The 20,431-nt window shown below is 43.4% G+C and overlaps 1 protein-coding gene across 1 annotated transcript in view; it reads left to right on the forward strand.

Moving 5' to 3' along the window:
• Positions 1-20,431, forward strand: part of CYB5B (cytochrome b5 type B) — a 217,496-nt gene that overhangs the window by 187,250 nt on the left and 9,815 nt on the right. The gene's annotated exons all lie outside the window — the stretch shown is intronic.

Raw genomic sequence — 20,431 nt, forward strand, 5'->3', positions numbered from 1 at the left:
AAGTAGACTATAAGAAGCCATGTTTGGCACTTGGCCACCATTTCTGTAGCGATTGTTGAGTATGATGGTCTTTGACATCAGAGTTTCTCTGAGGAGCAGTTACTTAAAACCAAAGCTATCCATTGTTCCTGCGTGTATACTTTGTTTCATGATTATTTTTTTTATTACAAAAGGTGCATTTATCTGCATGCAAAATTCAGTGTTAAAGCGTATTTTCCCAAAAGAAAATTGAGAAGTGTTTCACGTAATGGGTGCAAACGTGAACTACATAACATCCCTGTATACTTGAACAGCCAGTGAAGTCCTTCAAGTCTTATTCAGCACAGTCAGATGTGCTACTCTTGAAGGATTGATTTTGGTCCTGAGAGAAAGGTGTTGAAGGGTCCTTCATAAATCCGCATGGTTAGTAATAATAGACATCCAGCACTCTATAGGGTGTGTGGTTCCTGTATAGCTGCTTGCAATCAGGGTAATAACCATAGGATGCAATGTTACGCAGTCATTTTAATTAACCCCACGATTATGGGCTACACACCTAAAAGCTGTCAAGGTCTCAGTTCTGTCAGACTTCCTGTAAGAGGATGTTTTTTTTTTAAATGACATGGGAACTTCCTCCGCGGTAGAATGCCCACAGAGTACCCTGTCCTTTTCAGGGGGTACAATTTCAATTCTTACCCATCATGTAGGGAACCTTGCGCACTTCCCAACAGTCTATGCTAAAAAGGATAGTAGGCTAGTCACAATAAACTAAAGTTACAAAGACTAGCTCACTGAGGACATGTGCCCACCCTTAAGAGCAGACTCTATTATGAAACATGCCACATTATGTGGGTGAAATTCCAGCATCCTCTTCAGAACACTACATCAGCGCTTCAGAAATGTACAAGATTGTGCTTCATTCATTTTTATTCTCACCTCCCTAATGTAATGTATAAAATATAATGAAAAAAACACTGGGGCCATAACAACCTTTCTTTGTGTTTTCTGTCATCTCAGAAAAAAATCAAAACTCTTCCATGTGACTCAGTTCACTAAATACGTTTGTACAAATAGACCATTTACACGCTGCAAAGACATAGTTACAATAACATACAAAACTATATAAGTTATTAAAATATTGCAGAAGTTCTCTTCAATATTAAAAATTGATTCAGACCATCTCCTTCCAGGACACAAATTTTGAATCTTCCACATATATCAACTAGTATGGTTATATGAAAAGTGGGAAATCTACCGTCTTTGCAAACATTTTGCCATAAAATGTATAGATTGTATTTATTATCAGTCAAATTTGGTTCTATTTAGTTTAGTCTCTCAAATGTCCAAGATGGTGGCTGTATGCATGGGCTTCCAGATTCAATACGATTGTCGTCTTTTTCAATGTTTCATGATGCCAGGAAAGTTGCTACTTGTGGTATTACTAACGGTCTGGTGTCCTTAGGGGACGTGGTTTAGCATCAGGTGAGTTCTATTCCCTGATGATGTACCATATGAATAAAGCAAGAGATTTAACATTTATCTTTTCATATGAGCCTGGATTCTCGAGGGAGACTGACTGACTTTTTTAGACAGGTGAGGAACTAATGGAATAGCCTTTATAAACAGACTGTTTACTTGACATTTTTAAATAACCTTGATAATTATTGCTGGAATTATTTCTAACTGTAGGTGGTTTTGAAAAATTCTCTATGTGAGTAGTATGGAGTTAGAATTAGATGGCGCACCAACTGAATAGAAAACAGTACTCTTGAGGAAAAATGGCAAATTAAGGTACTATAAACTGTTTTTTTGTGTACTTTGCTATTTTTAAATAGCCTAGTTGCAAGTTTTTATCACAGGTGCTTGAGGATCACCTTTTTTACACAAGTAGTGGGGATTTAGAATTGTGGATAGCCCACCAATGCAATACATTGAGATTATCAAACAAAAGAGGTAAAAGGTACTACAAACGTCTGTATATGTTAAAAGGGGTTTTATACAGTGATGTTCTATAAGCTCGTAATTATATGTTTGATAGGTTGAAAAGTCTTTGCCTCGAAGAATATTGCCCAGTTTAGATACAATATTAAGAATGTAAAACTAATAACTTTCTAGCTTTGTCAATGTAAGGAGAGCCTACAATAAAGTATAGCAAGCAGAAATATTGAACTGTATATATATATATATATATATATGCCCTAAAGGCGGTTTAGAATGTAATCAATGTAGACATTGAAAGGAATGTCCTGGGGTCCTTGGATACCGTCACCATATTAATGAATTATCCCTGTTCTTTTGAGTTTATAAGGTAAAGCTGCAAAAATGAAGATTTTTATTGACCATATTTGGTGATTTTAAGTTTGATTATTTCATCCTAAAGCATTGAAGAGTTGGGAGTCTTTGTTTACACAGTTGATTGTCTTGCAAAGACTCAAAAGAATGTGAAATGTGAAATGAAAGACAAGGCTCTCTATTGAGGTTATTTTGAAACTTACGTTAACATGGATTGTATTTTATTTAAGAAGGAAACTATTTAGCAAACTTACTTGAAAATTAACTCACAGTGGATATTATTCTTGAAGTATTTTTAAGAGGACTTCTTTCTGCATGACGTCTGTGCTCACTGTGTGAAACAAATGTGTTCTATATATGTATTGATTACATGTTGTGTAGTGTCTTTTATTTATTATCGTTTGTAGGCATGCATTATGTTTAGAAATGAGCTGATACACATAACCATGCAGGCTAATTTATGTGGAAGACTCAAAATTTGTGTCGAGAGGAAGGTGGTTGGAATCAGTTTGTTCCATCGAAATGTGTGGACACATTTTAAAGACTCATTTATTATTTTACGTTTGGTTTCTTCTGAAATTTAATGAATATGAATTCAGTACCACATGATTAGTAATAAGAGTCCACATATTTACATTATTGCATGGGTTTTATGTACACTATTGTATGGTTTTTATGTAGTTTCCTTTAGTCTGTTTTTAGATTATTTCTAATCTATTTGAGATTTGATGCATAATTTTGTGTTCTATTTTAATAAATGATATAGTTTTGTATGCTATTGTAACTGTGTTTTTGCACTGTGTGCACATGGTCTATTTGTACGAACTTAGTTAGCGCACCAAGTCACCTATGTAAATTTTGATATTTTTTTTTTTCTGTCTTGTAGACCCTGTCCACGTGGTTCTGAGGGGTTACTCTTTCTGTTTTGATTTTTTGTCTTTTCAACATGTTTCTTCCCACAAAAAGCAAGTCATTGGTCTATAGTGTTCATCCATCTTTGAAGTTAGGTCTTCATGCATTTTACTTTTTTGGGCATGGGAATATACAACCTGGAACAAAGGACTATTTTTTGTTTGATAAACTAGGGGATATAAGAAATTGTACACATAGAGTTGTCATGAATTTCTCATCTCCTGTGAATGGGTAACTCCATAAAAATGCTTTTCTTTCTGAGTAGTGTTATTTCCTCCATTAGCTGAAACCCCTCCTCAATGTTCGCTCCACACCCACAATCATGTGTAAAAGGTCACACAGTACCTAAAAAAAAAAAAAAGCATAAATCGCTTATGAAAGGGAAATTATAAGTATGCCTTTAGGAATGGGGAAAGCGAAATAGCAGTTCTCTTTCGGTATAACATAAAAAGATGCAAAGACAATTGTCGTTTTGTAGTCGGGGGTTTGGTACAAGTCATCTTAAAACACAGAAGCTACTGCTAAACTATGCCTTTTGGCGTAATCCAGTAGGCAACCATCTAAAGCTTCCTACCTGCCTGAAAGGTCAGAAGGCTGCAGTAAGGAGGATTTTTAAGCAGGGCTTGCAGATACCAAAATGGTGTCACCCACAGCATGGTGCCTCCAGACATCGTTGGATGTGGTAGGTTATGATGGGACGGGACATATAGTGCACTAGGTGTGGATTGTGTTGCTAATAATTATGCTAAATGATCGGATTTGCACAGCAAAGGAGGGAATAATCAGCCTTCAAGCGACTGACACATTGTCAGAGTGTTTTCTCAGTGTGGTCCTTTATTCGGACATTATGTTTAGCCACATTCACGAGTTGCTTCCTTGCTAGGTATCAGTGTTTGTATGTACAAGTAGTGTTGAAAAATAGATGATTCAGGCTTGTAACTAGCCCAACCGAGGAAATATATTTTTATTTCAAGAGACGCCATTCATTTTATCATTCAAAAATGTTATCTAAAAATCCAGTGTTGACTCTTACTTAACAGGGTCTGAGAAGCAGTGGGGCAGTCAGGGCTGGGAGTGATCTTTTCAATAATTGTCCAAGTAGGGTAATTCTCATTGTCTCCCTTCTGTTTGTAATCCGTTACCAATTTAGTAATCAGTTTTGCCAATCATTTAATACTCTTATTCTCATGTGCAGTCTGTTTAGTTTTTCTAGTGGCAGGGCCTATGTAACATATTTCACATGGCCCAGTCAAGATGTAAATCATGTTTGTGCTATTACTGGTTGTGTGTGTGCTGCTCCCATGGGGACTGGAGTCCTACGTATATACTTGTACTTGATTTTCTTTGTCTGAATATACTGCATTGTTCGCAAGGAAAATGTCCACTGACAGGTGACTGGTTCCACAAGGTCATCTGAGCATAAAAGGTTCGATACATCCTTTGAAAGTGTATGTAACACTCAGTGAAGAATACTGCATCTGTTATATGTGAAAAGTGTTTCAGTAAAATATAGTAGTTTCCCTATGACATGGGGGTGAGGGAGGGGCAAGAGGTTTTCTTGCTGAGATATACTGGCATAAAGAGCATTAATAAAAGTTGTGAAGGTGGGTCAATTTTAGGATTATTATCAGATTGAGCATTTCTTTGGTGTCTTTAAAAAAGGAGGGAGTATCTTCTACCTCTAGGCACAAAACAATTATCTAAGAGGTTTCTCAGAAATCCTTTCTCCTGTTGTGAGATAGATGTCACCTAAAAAAACAACAGGTTTTAAACCTTTTGGGGCCTGTCACAGACAGATGACTGTGACAGACCCACACTTGGTTTGTTTGTGCTGCTTGGAGTGCTGAGGAAATGTTCCATGAAAATCCTTGCCGTTGGATGATCCCGCAAGGCTCTCTGTCTCAGGACCTCTTCAAGAGCTGCTCCCGACTATCCTCTTCCCAGTTGAAATAGTGTTATTTTCGACAAGAAGTGAAAGCAGTCAAAGCTTCTCCATGCCAGTCCAAGTCCAAGTCCTCGGACAAGGTGCAGGAATGACAACACCACTCGTGGCCTCGCTCCTCTGTGGAGTCTGTGCGTGGGTCTGCTCTGCACCTCCCAGAGTTTTGTGGAGCTGTAGAAACCCTCATCAAAGGAGTGTTAAGAGGCTTTGTAACTCATATTTGCGTGGCCTGACCAGTCTGGAATGCCTTGAGGCCACACTGGTTCGGGAGGAGGCCCTACTGTATTCCTGCTGGTGAGTTTGGCCTCTGTGCCATTCGGGCCCTGTGGATCCAGGGTTGGATCTGTAGTGACTCCATCTGCGAGACTTCAACCTTCCACAGAGCCTACTCCAGTGCCGTTGTTCTTGACACTCCACAGCAGCGCCAACCCCATTGTTATTCCTAACTACAAAACTGAGTCGGATCAGTGTTGGACCGGTACCATGCCCTCCGAATTGGAGCCAGTGCCTTTTTCTTTTACGCCTCGAGAGGGAGACTATTCAGAGGGGTCTGAGGACCCTTATGCATTCCACCACCCTCTAGATCAGTGGTTCCCAACCTGTGGGTCGGGGACCCCTGGGGGTCCGCGAAGCCTCCTCAGGGGGTCCGCGGCTGTTTAAAAAATTTAATAATATTAGGTCCCAGCTATCAGTAATGACTCCTTGTGGGTCCCTGTGTTCCAATAATGATTCAGTGGGGGTCCCCGGGCTCCAGTACTGATAAAATGGGGGTCCACAGTAGTCAAAAGGTTGGTAACCACTGCTCTAGATGAACCAGACGACAGCTAGTATGAGGAACTGGTAAATGCCAGTAGGATGAAAACTTCACCGGACACTGGTTTGGTCTCTCCTCCTACAGTGGCTATAGAGGAAGAAGCCTCCTTTGCAGTGCTGGTGCGGAGGGCAGCTGAGGTCCTTACCTTCAGTTGTCCTCGGTGGCTGTCAAGACTAATGTCATGACAGAGTGGCTTCAGCTGAGAGTTACCATCTCTGAACCTTTACTGCCTTTCAATTAAGCCCTTAGGAATGATCGACTCAGGGCCTGGTCCAAGCCCTGCACAGGGGCTTCTGTGCACAGGATAGCTGCCACCACCACCACCATCGCCCTCGCCGTACTCCTGGGGGCCCCGGTTTCCTCATGGAGCACCCCAGCCCCCTGAGTATGTTGGTCTAAGCCTCCACCTCCCGAATGATCTCTGGCGCATTCCCTACCACTCCACCAATTTGGAAAGCCAAAAGGCTTTACTTAGCTCTCATACCAGCAAGGGCATCTAGTGGGAGGCAGAATTTGCCATCATCTGCCCCACTGTTAATCCTTAACAACGGACATGTGGATTCTTCTAATTGTCCAGAGAGGTTACTACATCCCCTTTCTGGAGATAAACCCTCCTCCCGAACTCATGCCACCTCATTATGTCTGGCTGATGGAGGACCATCTCTCCTTGCTCCATCAGGAGGAAATATGCCTTTTAAAGAGCACAGGTGTATGCACCCTTGGCCACAAAAAACAGTTTGAGCAAGAGTCTTCTTTGTTGATCTAGAGTGGGGCAGCTACACAGCAGGTGAACCCATGATTGTTGTTTGTTATGACATAACCTGCGGACACTTTTGTCTCCCAAGCCTGCCCGGTTTGGATTAAAATCTACTGAGAGGGCTAGTAATCTCATGTAAAGGATCAGGGCCGGTGTTTCTGCATTAATTGGATCTGTGAAGTAAGATTGAGGATTCTCCACGTAATAAGAGTCCTTTAGAGGCTGAACCAGTCCCAAACTGTCAGCCGTTGATAGATCCTGTTACCAAGAGGCCACTTTCATTTGTTTGTTGATTACTGTTTTCCATACAGAGTTTGGGTTGGCACTATACCCCAAGGCAGCTTCTTCAATCTCGAATGTCAGGATCCCATCCTGGCCTTCATGTAATATTTTAGCAAGGATGCTTTACACTCAAGAGATTGTTACTAGCCCCAACTCTAGCCTTAGTCTGGCTCGACAAACATATCATGGTTGCTGAAATAATTTCTTATGTGCTCTACAGTGGCTTAGCTCCAGGGCGGCTTCCAGTGCTCCTGGATAGGGATGATGGTCATACTGTAGACCTGGAGTTAAAGTTGCCTTAGTTATTCTTAAAATAGGGGCCATAGAGGCCAAGTCGTCTTCTTGTGCGATAACTGCAAAAATTAAGACTTTGGTTTTGGCTTAGTTAACCAGTAGGTGGTTGGGTATGTTGAATCTGTCCACGGTGTCCATAGCCTGTTGGAAACCCAATTTAGTGTGGTCCATGACCACAATATCATCAGCATATTGGATTGTTTGCAGAGAGATGGAACCTAGCTTGGGAGAAACCAAACTACTGGAATCCAGTGCTTTCCCTAAGTCTGCCGTGTAAAGGTTGAACAGCATGGGGGTCAAAACAGCCCTGTTTTAATCTGTTGTTGGTGTCCACTTTTTATGTGACTGTGGATGCGCTGGTTATCACTCGCACCCACGTCTCTGTGTATAAGGAGATAATGGTTCTTAGAAGATTTGGTGGTTTACCCTTATCCGTCGAGCTTCCTCCAAAGGGTGGCCCTGTCCGCCCTGTCAAAGGACGCACTGTAGTCAATGAAACAGCAAGGAGAGGTAAGTTATTCTTCTGAAGGGTATGATACCCGAGGACTGATAGTGCTTGGATGTTGTCAGTGGTAGAGGCCTTAGCCCTAAAGCCTGATTGGAAGAAAGGTAAAATTTTGTCCACAGCTGCCCATGCTTTTAGTTGTTCTAATAGAATTCGGGCATAGTCTTTTGCCTCACCATCCAATAAGGCGATCAATTTATCATTTGCAGCTAACGTCCAATCTCCGATTTTGAAAATGGAGCATAAAATGGATCCTTTCCAGGCCTCAGGGATGACGGCATTTTGAAAGGCATAATTATACAGCGTTGGTAGCACCCTGACCCAGCTTGTATGAGCTTCTTTGAATAAGCTGGATGGAAGGCTGTTCGGGCCTGGGGCCCAGTCTGATTTCAGCTGGTTAAGTAATTTTGCAACCTTCCTAGAAAGGACCCTGATGGCAAATAAGTTCATCTTGGTGACTCGCCCTAGCAACCTTCTGGGAGCTGATTAGACTTTCTGGGGCAGATTGGCTCCCCGCCAAGAAAGGACCCTGACCTTGGATAAGTTCATCTTGGTGACTGGCCTAGGCTCGCTGGCCCCCAGAATGGCAGCGAAAATTGGCTTATGATCTGTGATTTCAGCGAGACTGGCAATTGGTGTGATGCCTGGCCAATCCACCTATTACTCAGCAATATGCCGGACCCATGCTGCTTCTGAGACTCTGGTTTCCCTAGTCACGTAGCTGTTTTTAAATTTGTTGTCATGGGCCCAGATGCAGACCTGGTTGGCATCTTTTAATAACTAAAAAACAGTGTCCCATTCTTTGTCGTGACTTTGCTTATGGTGTTCCAAAGCTGTTTTTTATGGGACATTCTGGACAGTTTTACTCACTCACCTGTTAAATCTGATGGATCACACTGTTAATCGTTTTGGGCTTTGCGGAGGGATCTTTTGGAGATAATTGCTTTGCCGTAGTAACCAGACATCACCTGTTTTCAGCTCACCTGTTGAAGATTAGGCTTGTGCTTCTGTCCCAGCAAACACGATCTTAGATTATCCAGATATCTTCCCCACTCCTGCATGGCACATGCTGGTTAAAAGGACTTAAAAATGAACTCCAGTGCCTCTACCCAGGTGCTGACCTTTATTCTATGCTCTGGCTGCCACTTAATTCTGTTTACTAGTTTCACAGTCTCTTCCCCCGTTGAGGGGCCCAAGTGATTTATTTTGTCCGCAAGATGTACTGCCAGATACAGAATACACATCAGTGGATTATGGTCACTTTCTAACGTGACAGGTATGCCAAAGTGACCCAGACGGGGGGCCAAGCCCTCAGATAGAAAAGTGTAATCAGTGGTCGATATGTCTTTACAGGTTGGGAGGAATAATCAATCCTTGTTTTTCCCCTCAGGCACCACCTGTGCTGATACTAAGTTGTGTCGGTTAAAAAAAAAATCATTAATAGTAGACATTGCTTTTCACTGGGTGACTTCAGCGGTGGTCTCCCCCAGGTCCCTGATGTTGAAATCTCCTGTGAGAGTAAGTTCATGACAGGGATATTCTAAAAGAAGATCTCCACGGCATTCCGGTAGGGTGCTTACCAACTCGGGTATTGTTTTCCTTCGATCGTTAAGATAGCAATTGACCAAAATCAAGCCCATCTGAATTCGGGTGGCGTGGACTGCTCTGCAATTGCAGTCAAGTTGCATGGCTTCTAATTGTGCTGCATACTTAATAAAGATCGATAGGACCCCATCCCCCCTTTCGGGATGCAAAATAAAAATCTTGTGGAAACCTGACAAGGGCATTGCAGCTAAAGACCAGGTTTCTTGCAGGCAGAGGATGTTGCCTGTATCCAGATAAGACCTCACTTCCCTACTTGCACTGATTCTTTTAAGACCCACCACATTCCATGAAATTATTGAAAGTTTCAAATTTGGCTTTCGTGATGTATGAAGTGAGCTCCCATCAGGGCAGAGACAGGTGGCCCAAATGTCCTGTTCATGTAATTCTCCTGCCACCCCGCCTCCAGTTGTGGACAACTTGTGGGATTGAAGCGCACCACTCTCTGAGCATGTGTACAAACCTTAGGGCTCTGGAACCATTGATGTCCTCAGTTTCCAGCTTCTATTTTCGCCTGACGTGCCCCTAAGGATGCTTTGTGCAGACTGCTGTGAGAGTAGGTTCAGTAGGACATGCAGGTATTTTGGGGGAGACTGTTTATCCAAGTCAGTCCCCCAGTCTGCGAAAATGTTTTTTTCGCTCCCCACACTGCTTCTCTCAGGGCCACACTCCTCCATGCTGTACACAGTACTTCCTCTGTGGAGTTTGAGTGGAGGATCACATTTTACCCATAAATGAACAATCTTAGCAGGTTTCCTCGGTTAAGCGTGTCCTGAGGGCCCTTGGTGCAGTACTTGGGTATGAAAACTAATTCAGTGAGGTCACCGCCTTCTGCCCCCCGATAAGCCTGATGGGCGGGTTGTAAGGGCTCAGGATTACTTACAGAGAGATCGCTGTATTCCCTCACTTTAGACTCTGCTGTGTTGCAATTGTGTAGTTGTCCACAATCCACCCTCCATTTTAAGTGACTGAGAGCTGGGTTGCAACCTGCAATCACAGGCGGTAGTGCGGGGCTCTGGGCCCAAGAAAATCTTTCCTCACTGACGGGCTTTCATGGTTCCAGGGAAATAGCCCCTGTGGATCCTAGGTTGTGGCCCTGAGATGAAGGTGGGCCCGAGATGAATCTGTGCCATTCCATTACACCTGTGTGCTTTCGTCCTTAAAGCTTTTAAGTTCTAGTTGCTGCTGACCCAGGCTGTAAAACGAGGGCCTTTGGGTAAGGGAAGGTCCAGATGGCCCAGGAACCTTTTCTGTCGGCGGGTTAGCCTGTGAGGTTCCCTCGTTGGTATCAGTCCGGCTGGCCGGTCCCGTTCCTTTAGATAAAGATGGGCCGCTTCTTTGAACTGGCGGCTCGAACCACCTGCAACTGGGCCTAACCAACTGCCTCCTGCTCCTGCCTACCCCCACTCCCCCCTTACTTCCAGCCACTCACCCCACACCTAGTAGCTTGCTGCCTGCTGACCTCTCGGGCTAGGCTGAGGCTACAGGTAGCTCCAGATGGCTGTAAGGGTAAGACAGCTGAAGCTGTGGCAGCCAACGGGGACAACCAAGAACAGGGCTAGCTGGCTGGTTTATCCCTCTCTCTCTCTCTCTCTGCGCATTACCTCAGGTGTTCACCAAAGTGATGGTGGTGGTTGCGGCACATCTGCAAAGGTCAGGGTTTCCTATCTTCCCTTACCTTAACTAACTATTGGCTGTTGAATGCAGGCTTGCCCCAGGCAGACATCTCCCACCTCCAGACAACAGCGAACCTCCTGCACTAGCTGGGGTTCACTATCAGCGTGCTGAAGTTGCACCTGACTACCTCTCAAACGCTCCCTTTCATCAAAGCTGTTCTGGATGCAATGCAGACCCTGGGATATCCTCCTAAGCGCTGAGCCTAGGGTATTCAAGCTATGATTTCAATATTTCAACCTCTCTCCTGGATTTCAGTGAGACCGACTCTGAGGCTATTTGGCCTCATCACCTCTTGCATCTTGCTGGTAGCACATGCCTTTTGGCAAAGTGGTCTCTGCAGTGAGATCTCAAGTCTGAGTTAGCATAGTATCAACTAAATCTCTCTGACATGGTCCAGATCACAGAAGGAACTGCAAAAGACCTGCAGTGGTGGATGACAACCGAGACTGGGTCAACGGCAGACCCCCTCTCTTTTCCCCACCCAGAGATAACTGCCATCACAAATGGTGTCTCCATCTGAAGATAGTGCAAGAGCTCTTCAGAGATTGGGAGTACCTTAGTTAGATCTATTTACACAATGTAAGCAGTTCTGCATGCTGGAGTTTTCAAAGAGGCTTTGGCTCAGAGGCACTTTCGTCTTGAGTGGAGCTCAGGCTTCCTGTACCCCTTTCCATTGATAACACTTCTATCCAGATTTATCAAGAAGATCAGGAATGACTGGACCAAGCCATTCTCCTGGCTCTCGATTGGTTGTGGAGAGTCTGATATTCCAAAATCCTGAAAATGAGCATCAGTCCCCTGATCAGGCTGTCCTTTCGGAAGGATCTTCCGTTGCAGCAGTAGGGTCATGTCTTGCACTGATCCTGTACACCCTTCACCTTCACGCGTGGAGATTGAGTGGTGGCAGTTGATAGCCTTTGATTTTTCTCTTAGTCTGTGACGTTTTTCTGGAAGCCTGGCGTCCTTCCACCAAGACTGTTATATGCCTGCAGTTGGAACACATTTGTAACATGGTGTGCATCCAAGAATATTGACCTTCTTTATGCACTCTTATCCCAAATGTTATTGTCTTTTCTTTCCCTGGCCCAGCGGGGCTCTACCCTGAGCACTGTTAAAGGTTACTTGTCAGCCATCTCAGCTTACATATGGTTGCCAGACCAACCTTCCCTGTTCAGGTCACCTTTTGTGACTCAGTTTCTTAAGGGACTCCAGCATCAGTTTGCCCCAAGACCATTCATCCTCTCCCAATGGGACCTCAATGTAGTTTTAACCTTCCTCATGTGTGCATCATTTGAGTCACTGCACAATTGCCCACTTCAAATATTTACCATCGAAATGGCTTTTCTGGCCATAACATTATCCAGGAGGGTTGGCCAACTGCAGGTACTCTGTGCATCCTCCCTACATGATGCTATACCCAGACATACTGGTTCTGAGAACCTGGGCCTCCTTTCTTCCGAAGGTGGAGGCACCCTTCCATGTAGGCCATAATATCACCTTGCCAACTATCTTTGCTCCAACTCATCCTTCTAAAGAAGAGGAGAGACACCACAGTCTGATCCAAAAAAGATCGTTTTTGATCCACATTGATCAAACCAGAGTCCTTCAATCAATTGGACAATCATCTCTTTATTGGCTATGTCAGGGCCAATAAAGGCAAGGCTGTTCAGAAACAGACCATCTCTCGATGGATTATGCTCTGCATAAAAATATGCTACGCTTTGGCCGAAAAGCAACCACCTGAGGGCTTGCCAACTCATTCCACCTAAGCCAAGGCTGCAACCACTGCACTAGCTTGTGGTGTCACTGTCCTGGGCATCAGACCCTCAGCAACGTTAGCTTCTTTACAAACATTTACCAAGCACTACTGCCTGGACAGTCAGGTCCGTCGTGACAGGCACTTTGCCCAGTAGGTTCTGCAGGATTTTTTTGTCTGTTCCATTTGCAGACCCACCTCAGGGGAGGTATTGCTTCGGTATCTATTCTAAGGTAAGGAATCTGCGGCTAGACGTCTCTATCAGATATACAAGTTACTTACCTTCGTGGCTAGTTGATCTCTACCCAATTAGGTGTGATGGAAGGTAGTTAACTTGTTCTTTCGCATAGATTTTCAAACTTTACTAAGATTTTTTTATTTTATCTAAACCTTTAAGTACTGATTTTTCAAAAGCCAGTGTCTTGGGAGGAAAAATTGTAGTAGGCGTTGTAAAAGACTACTTTTTTTTTTGTGCAAACCTGCCTCATGGAATCAATCAATCAATCAATTGGGAAATTTGTAAAGCGCTCTACTCACCCGTAAGGGTATCAAGGCGCTGAAGGGGAGGGGGCTGCTACTGCTCGAACAGCCAAGTCTTGAATGGTGCTCGTGAGAGTTTTGTTTCTCAAGGAAAGGACACAGACTTTTAATTTTAATCTTTTTAGGTCTTGCTAGACTGCTCAGCTGTTGCCAAACCTTATGTGATAAAAAAAAAAGAGCTTTGAAATGTTCTTTTGAGCGTGGTGCAGCCCTCATTTTGGACATCTTGAGTACAGTATTTGACTGGAATGAAGTTGTGTGTCACAGCTGAAAGAGTGCTTCCATTGTACTCCTATTGGAGGATCTCTGTTCACTTAATGTGGCCATCACTTTAAAGTATAATGAAGAGACAGCATGCTGCGGGGAAATTCTCTATGGTACCATGATTATTCTGTTCGCTCAGGAGACTGTTTACTAAGCTACTTGAGCCAGCAGCAGTATGACTGACAGTAACATTAATCTCCCTAAGGAACGCTCATTATCTTTATTTTGCTGGAGTCTCAGCTCAAGTAATTTGCACTTTCACAGCCAGCGAAAGGTGGCTCCAACTACTGCAAGACTTCTCTGCCACATGAACCTGCCCAGAAGTAATGGTGTATGCACCGCTTAAACCACTGCATCCTGTGGAGGCCGGCATCAGTGAAGCTGCCTCAGCGGGTATCCCAGAAGAGGGCGAATCTGTGAAGACTGGTCCCAGCTCCCACTAAGGGCTATAGAGATGCGCATTCCTTCCTCACACTGGCAGGAGGCACAGTGTCACGTGGGCACAGAGTCAGTGCTGGATGTCGTTGGGTCCTTTGGTGTGCAGTGGATGCTCCCTGCCCACAGTGCCATCTGTGTGCAGTCGTAAGGTGCTCTATGAAGGCAGTTGATGGGGTAGGTAAAAGCCTACAAGCAATCACTGCAAATCTTGTAGGAGTTTACACCAGCATGTGTGGCAAGGCGTAGCCTTTTCCTGCACCACTTATTGAGTTGTGCCTGCTGCCCAAGGCAGAGCCTCTGGTATCATTTTTGTGGAACAAGCCCCATCGTCCCCCTTCACAACTGCTGCAGTTCAGACTGCTTTACAAATACAACTTCCCAGTTGTGTTTCAGAATCACACGTGGAAATGTATGGCAACTTTTGTCATCTTTGTAACTCAGACAAGGTTCTCAATTTAAACCCTGATTCTGAATTTGTGGGAGGATTTGCTGACAGGTAGGACAAGGGAAGAAGGTGTTAAAGTGTGGGTAGGTTTTCACTCTCCTCACACGTCGTCTTGATAGGCTCTCAGTCACTGATTGTGATCACATAGCTGCTTGACATGCATCTATATGAACCCCAAGCCAATAGGCTGAGAAGCATCCATTTTTAGATCCATTCCCACTCAATAAAATCAGTGACACAAGAGCTTACCCGTGTTTGTGGAAGAAAAGGGGGTTGTACTTTATTTACATTAGAAAAGCCACAGTTGTTTGTTACAACATGTTATAATCGTTTACAACAATATAACATTTAGTATACCCTTGTATCCCTAAGTGTTCGCATCGCAAAAATACAAAAAGTTAAAAGCACATGCAGATGAGCCTTTCATATAACCAATTGCCTATGTTTACTCTACCGCTTCTTTAGGGCTATAAATTGAAATTCTCACTCCTTTGTTCATGGATCTCTAATGCGCATTCTCAGAATACTCAATGGATTTCTTAGGCTGGACAATCTGGGTTATGGCAGTCACTGTCCCCCTAAAATGTTATACACTTTAATTTGCACTTACCTTGTCAGTGATTTATCATCAGATAGCAACACCTCTAATCACCACAAGGTGGACAATCCACACCTCAGCCCAGAAAGTCCAGGTCTCAGAACAGCTACCCATCTTGTATTCTTGCTTCTGCATTCATTCATGGTAGGCAAAGTGTGTATCACCTTTTAAGAAAACGCTTTGAACACCGTGCCAGTCAGTGGTGTGCCTGGGAGAGCATAGGGTGAGCAGTGTGTCTGTGTGAGTGAAGGATAAGCAGTGTGGCTGTTTGTGAGTGTAGAGTGAACATTGTTATATTGTGAGTCAAAGTGAGGTGTGTGTATTCTGAATGCAGGGCAAGGGGAGTGTCTGAGTGCAGAGTGAGCAGAGGTCTTGTGCAAATGCAAAGTAAGGGGAATGCTAGTGTGAGTGCCCGGTGATGGGAGTTGTGCGAGTGTAGGGAGAGCAGTCTGTCTGTACAAGTGCCGGGTGAGAAGTGTGCTTGTGTGTGTATAGAGCACGCTATGTGATTGTGCCACATCTCACATTGTGATGGACAAAGCAAGAGGGGAAACATGGATTTTCTGTAGGTATTGAGTGGTGTCTGTCGCAATAAGAGATGTGTAGAGAGATGGAGGTGAGGCGTATAAAGTTACTGTGGGTTGCAGTGAGGAGGTGTGACCTACACTTTTTGAGGATAATATGACAAGCTCTCAACTTTACCAGTTCCATGCATCACTATATAATCCACTTCAGGATTTCTTTGTATTCTGGTATTTGTAGTCTGCATGCAAGCTGCATCAAAACAAGTAGCCTAAAAACACAAATTTAATATCATGTTTGGACTGCTCAACAAACACTTACAATGGGTTTCAGGGACAGTCCTACCACAGAGAGTACGTAGGTGGTAGACCACCAGGGGTGGCTCCTCCATTAAGGTGGAGGAGCGTTGCCCCCTCCGCCAGCAGCGGCAGCTGCAAAACCTTTTCAAGAAAACGATAATAAACACAGTTTATTGAAAAAGGGCAAAGCATGGGAGGTGGCGAGCACTTGAGTGGAGTGCACACAGCGTGTTTTGCCGGCCGTCTCGGACCGGCCAAACACACATGCACAGTAGGCTCTTTCCAGCCCAGCAAGACAGTTAATGGGCTGGAGAGAGCCTGCACAGGCTCCCAGTCTGCCTGGGAGCACCCTGGCAGGGCGCTCCCAGCCAATCCTTATGCTGCTTTGAGTAGCGTCAGGATTGGCCGCAGGACAGGCTGGGAGCCTGTGCTTGCAACCTGGAGCGATGAGGGACATAGGAGTGGCGCAGGAGGTGTTTTTGTTTTTATTATTTTTTTACTTAATTTTTGGCTCCTGTACAAATATACAGATTTGCAAGAGGGATTTTGAATCTCTTACTCTGTACAAGATTAAGCCAGTTTACCTTATTTTTCAGCTCAGGGTGGTTTAAAATCAATGCACATTTCTGTTGAAGAGACTAAACTTAAACCAACAAAAAAAAAAATCTCGGAGTCTACCTTATGACCTCTGTTTGCAGACCCTGCTCCCTCATACTGGAGGCCCAATGCAGATGTGCTCTGCACAGTATGTCCTAACATTAGTGGCATTAGTTACAGGAAAGTGTGCAGATTCTCTTTGTTCTTTTTGGACTGATGTAAGCAAATGGGGGCAGAGCTCAAGGCCTAGTAGCCATCATGAGTGACACTCTGCCTGTCCGGCTGACAGGCTCATCATCTCTAGTGGGTCTTCGTGCACCTGGAGCCAGAATTTCATCAGAATAGAGAAAAAGAGCAACAAAATATAAAACAAGGCAACCTCCCTTCTGCATGTATGCAGCCAGAAACCTAGTTAATTACACCCTCTTTTCCACCAGGACCGCCCATCGTTACTCCAGTTTAAGCAAGAGCTGAGGACACACCTTTTTTACCAGACACCATCTTTAGCTTAACTTTTAGGAACACTGGAGTCTGTGGTTTGCTGGACGTACTGTGGCCTGTGTGAGAATCCAGTTGTCTCTGAAAGATTGTGGTTGTTTCAGAGTGAACTGACCCCGTGATCATGCCTGTCTTGTTTGGCTCTTTTCCTTCTAATCTGGGGTTAGAAAGACCCTTGTAGATTTAGGGGGCATATAGAGAGTGTTGAATTGTTAACGGTTATACCATAATTTTTAAAATGGTGTTACAACAAACCAGACAGTATCATACGTGTTCTTTTTTAATCTCCACTGGTTATCCTTGGAAGTTCACATTCCTTTCAAAATGGCATGTATCATACACAAAGCCTGACCCCCGTGGCCAGCTTACTGAAGGATAACCTACCCTTCGTTGGATGTTACAGATAGACTACTAATATATCTCACCTAATAATGGTAATTCAGAAGAAGAAAAAGTCAAAGACCATGAACTCCAGTATTTGTTGCCATTTTCCACGTAATGTTTTGGCCAAGGCAAACGAGTTCGAAAGAAAGAGCACAGGATAAGTCACCATTAGCAGGAAGGACGTAATCAGTCGTAACAGGAAGGTTCTCTCAAGGCAGCATCACTTAATATAGGGTTGCTCCCTATGCTCAAGGATGAAATCTGTCTCCTGCTACAAGATATATATATATGTCTGAGCAGATACTGCTGAGGCACTTTCCAAGGGTTCTAATCTGATACATTGAGACAAAAAGGAACACGTGGGAGGAGTAGTCACTGTGGAATTCAAATCTAATCTGAGTACGATGGTTGGTCCCTCTCTGAGCCAGAGACTGAATGGTCTCCTATTGTGTCAGATTTCACTATCGGCCTTATATACAGTTTGTATTCTGCTGATCGCCAGTCCAGCTTCTGCCCCAGTCCTTTTCTTTGGAAAACTCAGTGTTAACTGGACATGTAGCCATCACTTTTCTATATGTGCTTGGTGACTTAAGTCTGCTCACTCGACTTGTCCTGCCGTGAATGTTTTTGATTTTAAACTAAGCCTTTGGCCCAAGTAGGAGGTAACTAGGGCATCCATCAGCAGAGCATACTACTAGCATTTTCGACTCCTTTCCTAACAATCAAGGTTATCTCAACCTACCCATGCCTTGGGACTGTTCATGCCATAATTCAAATGGAACCATAATTGCTAACAAATCCTCCACCTCAGCCCCTCCCATGTCCTCCCCTTCCACAAGTTCGTTCTTCTCAGTCTTACTTCTGGTCCAAAATTAAGATGTTATTTTGTCAACAGTACAGTCAAATGCTTTGGATGTATTTCTATATGCTTACAGCAATAGAGGCCTTGTGCAGGAAGATGTTTGCCTTCCTTTTTGATGAGGAAAAAAATTAAATAGAAAAATTATGTTAAATGCATGCAAATCCAAGTATTCAATTTTTAACACAATTGTTTACATTTCTGACCTTCTCCTAGTGACCCCTCGAGTATAATGGAAGGAACCCTCCCACACCACTCTTTACCTACTATTCGAAGTCTTTGAAGACTGATCTGAAGACCAGCTAGAACCTAAAACTACTTTTCCGTCTCTTCACCAAGTTACTGCACTAGACTTAGATGCAGTCTATTCAGTGACTGCAAAGGATCAAACAAAAGGATCAAATGGATGTTTTGTAGACAGATTTTAATCTTTAAAACGGACTTAACAGTGGCTACCATATCCTGCTTGAATGCTGATTAGGGCAAGAACCTTGATACTAAATGCTCCAGCCCAAATCTGAGAGTGCTAACCATCCTCACTGTGCAGAAGAATCGACAGGTTCCTCTGATTCATCCTGATGCCTTGCATCAGCATTGATGGCCAACAGAGATTTTTTTTGTTCACCTTGATTACTAGTTACAGATACCGCTCTGAATAAAGGACCGACAATCACTTGAGGTGACTCAGTTTTCATATTTTTAATCCAGTTACGATTTTCCCTGTGCATTGAAGATTGACCATTTCCACCCTTTATTCTTTTGGGCAGTTTCATCTCGCTGCTTTTACTTGTTGTACTGATCCTATTTTGATTGCTGTGACTGCTTACTGGTCATTGACAATCTCTCTTTGAAGTGCTTCATCTTTTTTGACTATGCAGTTGTGCAGATCGCGACACATTTCCCTTTCTAATGTTATCCAGTTTGATCCTGGGATTTTGTATGGGAAAGCTTTTGAGGACTGGAATGTAGGAGGTAGCCCTGCAGGCTGACAGCTTGCAGTCAGTTTAAGTAATGGACAGTGTGGGCTTACAACAGACGTTTTCATATTTCGCTGCATAACAACACATTTAGATTTAACCCCTTCTCTTCCAGGGAGGTAGTGTCTTTCTGTGCCAGAAACATTGTCCAGTGTTTGCACAGGGCTAGTACAAACATTGTAGAAGCACTTCCTTTGCTGTCTGGGCTTCATGATCATGACATTTGAAAAAGTCCTAAAGAGTTACTACCTAGTCCCTTTTTCCTGGAAATTCTCATGAGTGTAATAAATTGATTCACCCTCAACACTCGAGCCCCTGATCTAGTTTTGCTTGTTGTGGATTCTGAATAGTCATTAATGATTTATCTTTGTCTTTTTCTTGATTCTCCATCTCCCTCTCTTTTGACTGCGTTGTAGTGTACATTGTGGCACATTCCGTAGGTCAAGTTGTGTTGCCAGGTTTTAATTTTGGGGAAAACCTCGGAGGACTGGACTGTTGGCCATTGCCCAATAGGATGGCTTCATTAAATCAGTTTCCTTATTGGACACTTGTGGTCATATATAAGTTGCTTTCAAGTTTTTCTAAATGTGTTTCTTTCATTTATTAGAAAGAGAAAAGAAAATGAAGTAAGTATTTGTCAAGATTTGTAAAGTGTGAACGTTGGGTACATATTAGCACATTATGACAGACTTTTTTATGGCTGAATCTATACAAATCGAAATGATGTTGGATTAATATCTAATTTTGCCATATTCTGTATTTCCTAAGGCATCCTCATACCCTTGAAGCTGGTACTAAATCTAGGGCAAAATCCCAGTTGCACATAGTTGCTTCGTACCCACTTGATATTTTTAATGGCTCTGAGAATTAAATTATGTCTTATGATCTATTTGACCGGCAGTGTTATTTTTGATAGGTTCAGTTACACCGTTCTTTCACAGGACAGTGTTTGCCAGTGCATTAGCAAATTGTGTTAGGTGCTGGGGAACAAAATGTAGTTTACCCAATGAAAGGCCAAACATTAAACCTTTTGGGCAGCTTAAGTGTGCTGTTTATTGTTAGTAGGGTTATGTTTCTTTCCTACAGTGGCATTCTGTGTTGGTGAGAAAAGTTATTTCTTCTGTCCTTCATTTTAACCCATGTAAGCAGTATGTCACGGGCTATTCCATCAGTAGTGTACAGGTGGGGTCTAGCTCTA

Source organism: Pleurodeles waltl, chromosome 12 (genome assembly GCF_031143425.1).
Source record: "Pleurodeles waltl isolate 20211129_DDA chromosome 12, aPleWal1.hap1.20221129, whole genome shotgun sequence".
Taxonomy (NCBI): domain Eukaryota; kingdom Metazoa; phylum Chordata; class Amphibia; order Caudata; family Salamandridae; genus Pleurodeles; species Pleurodeles waltl.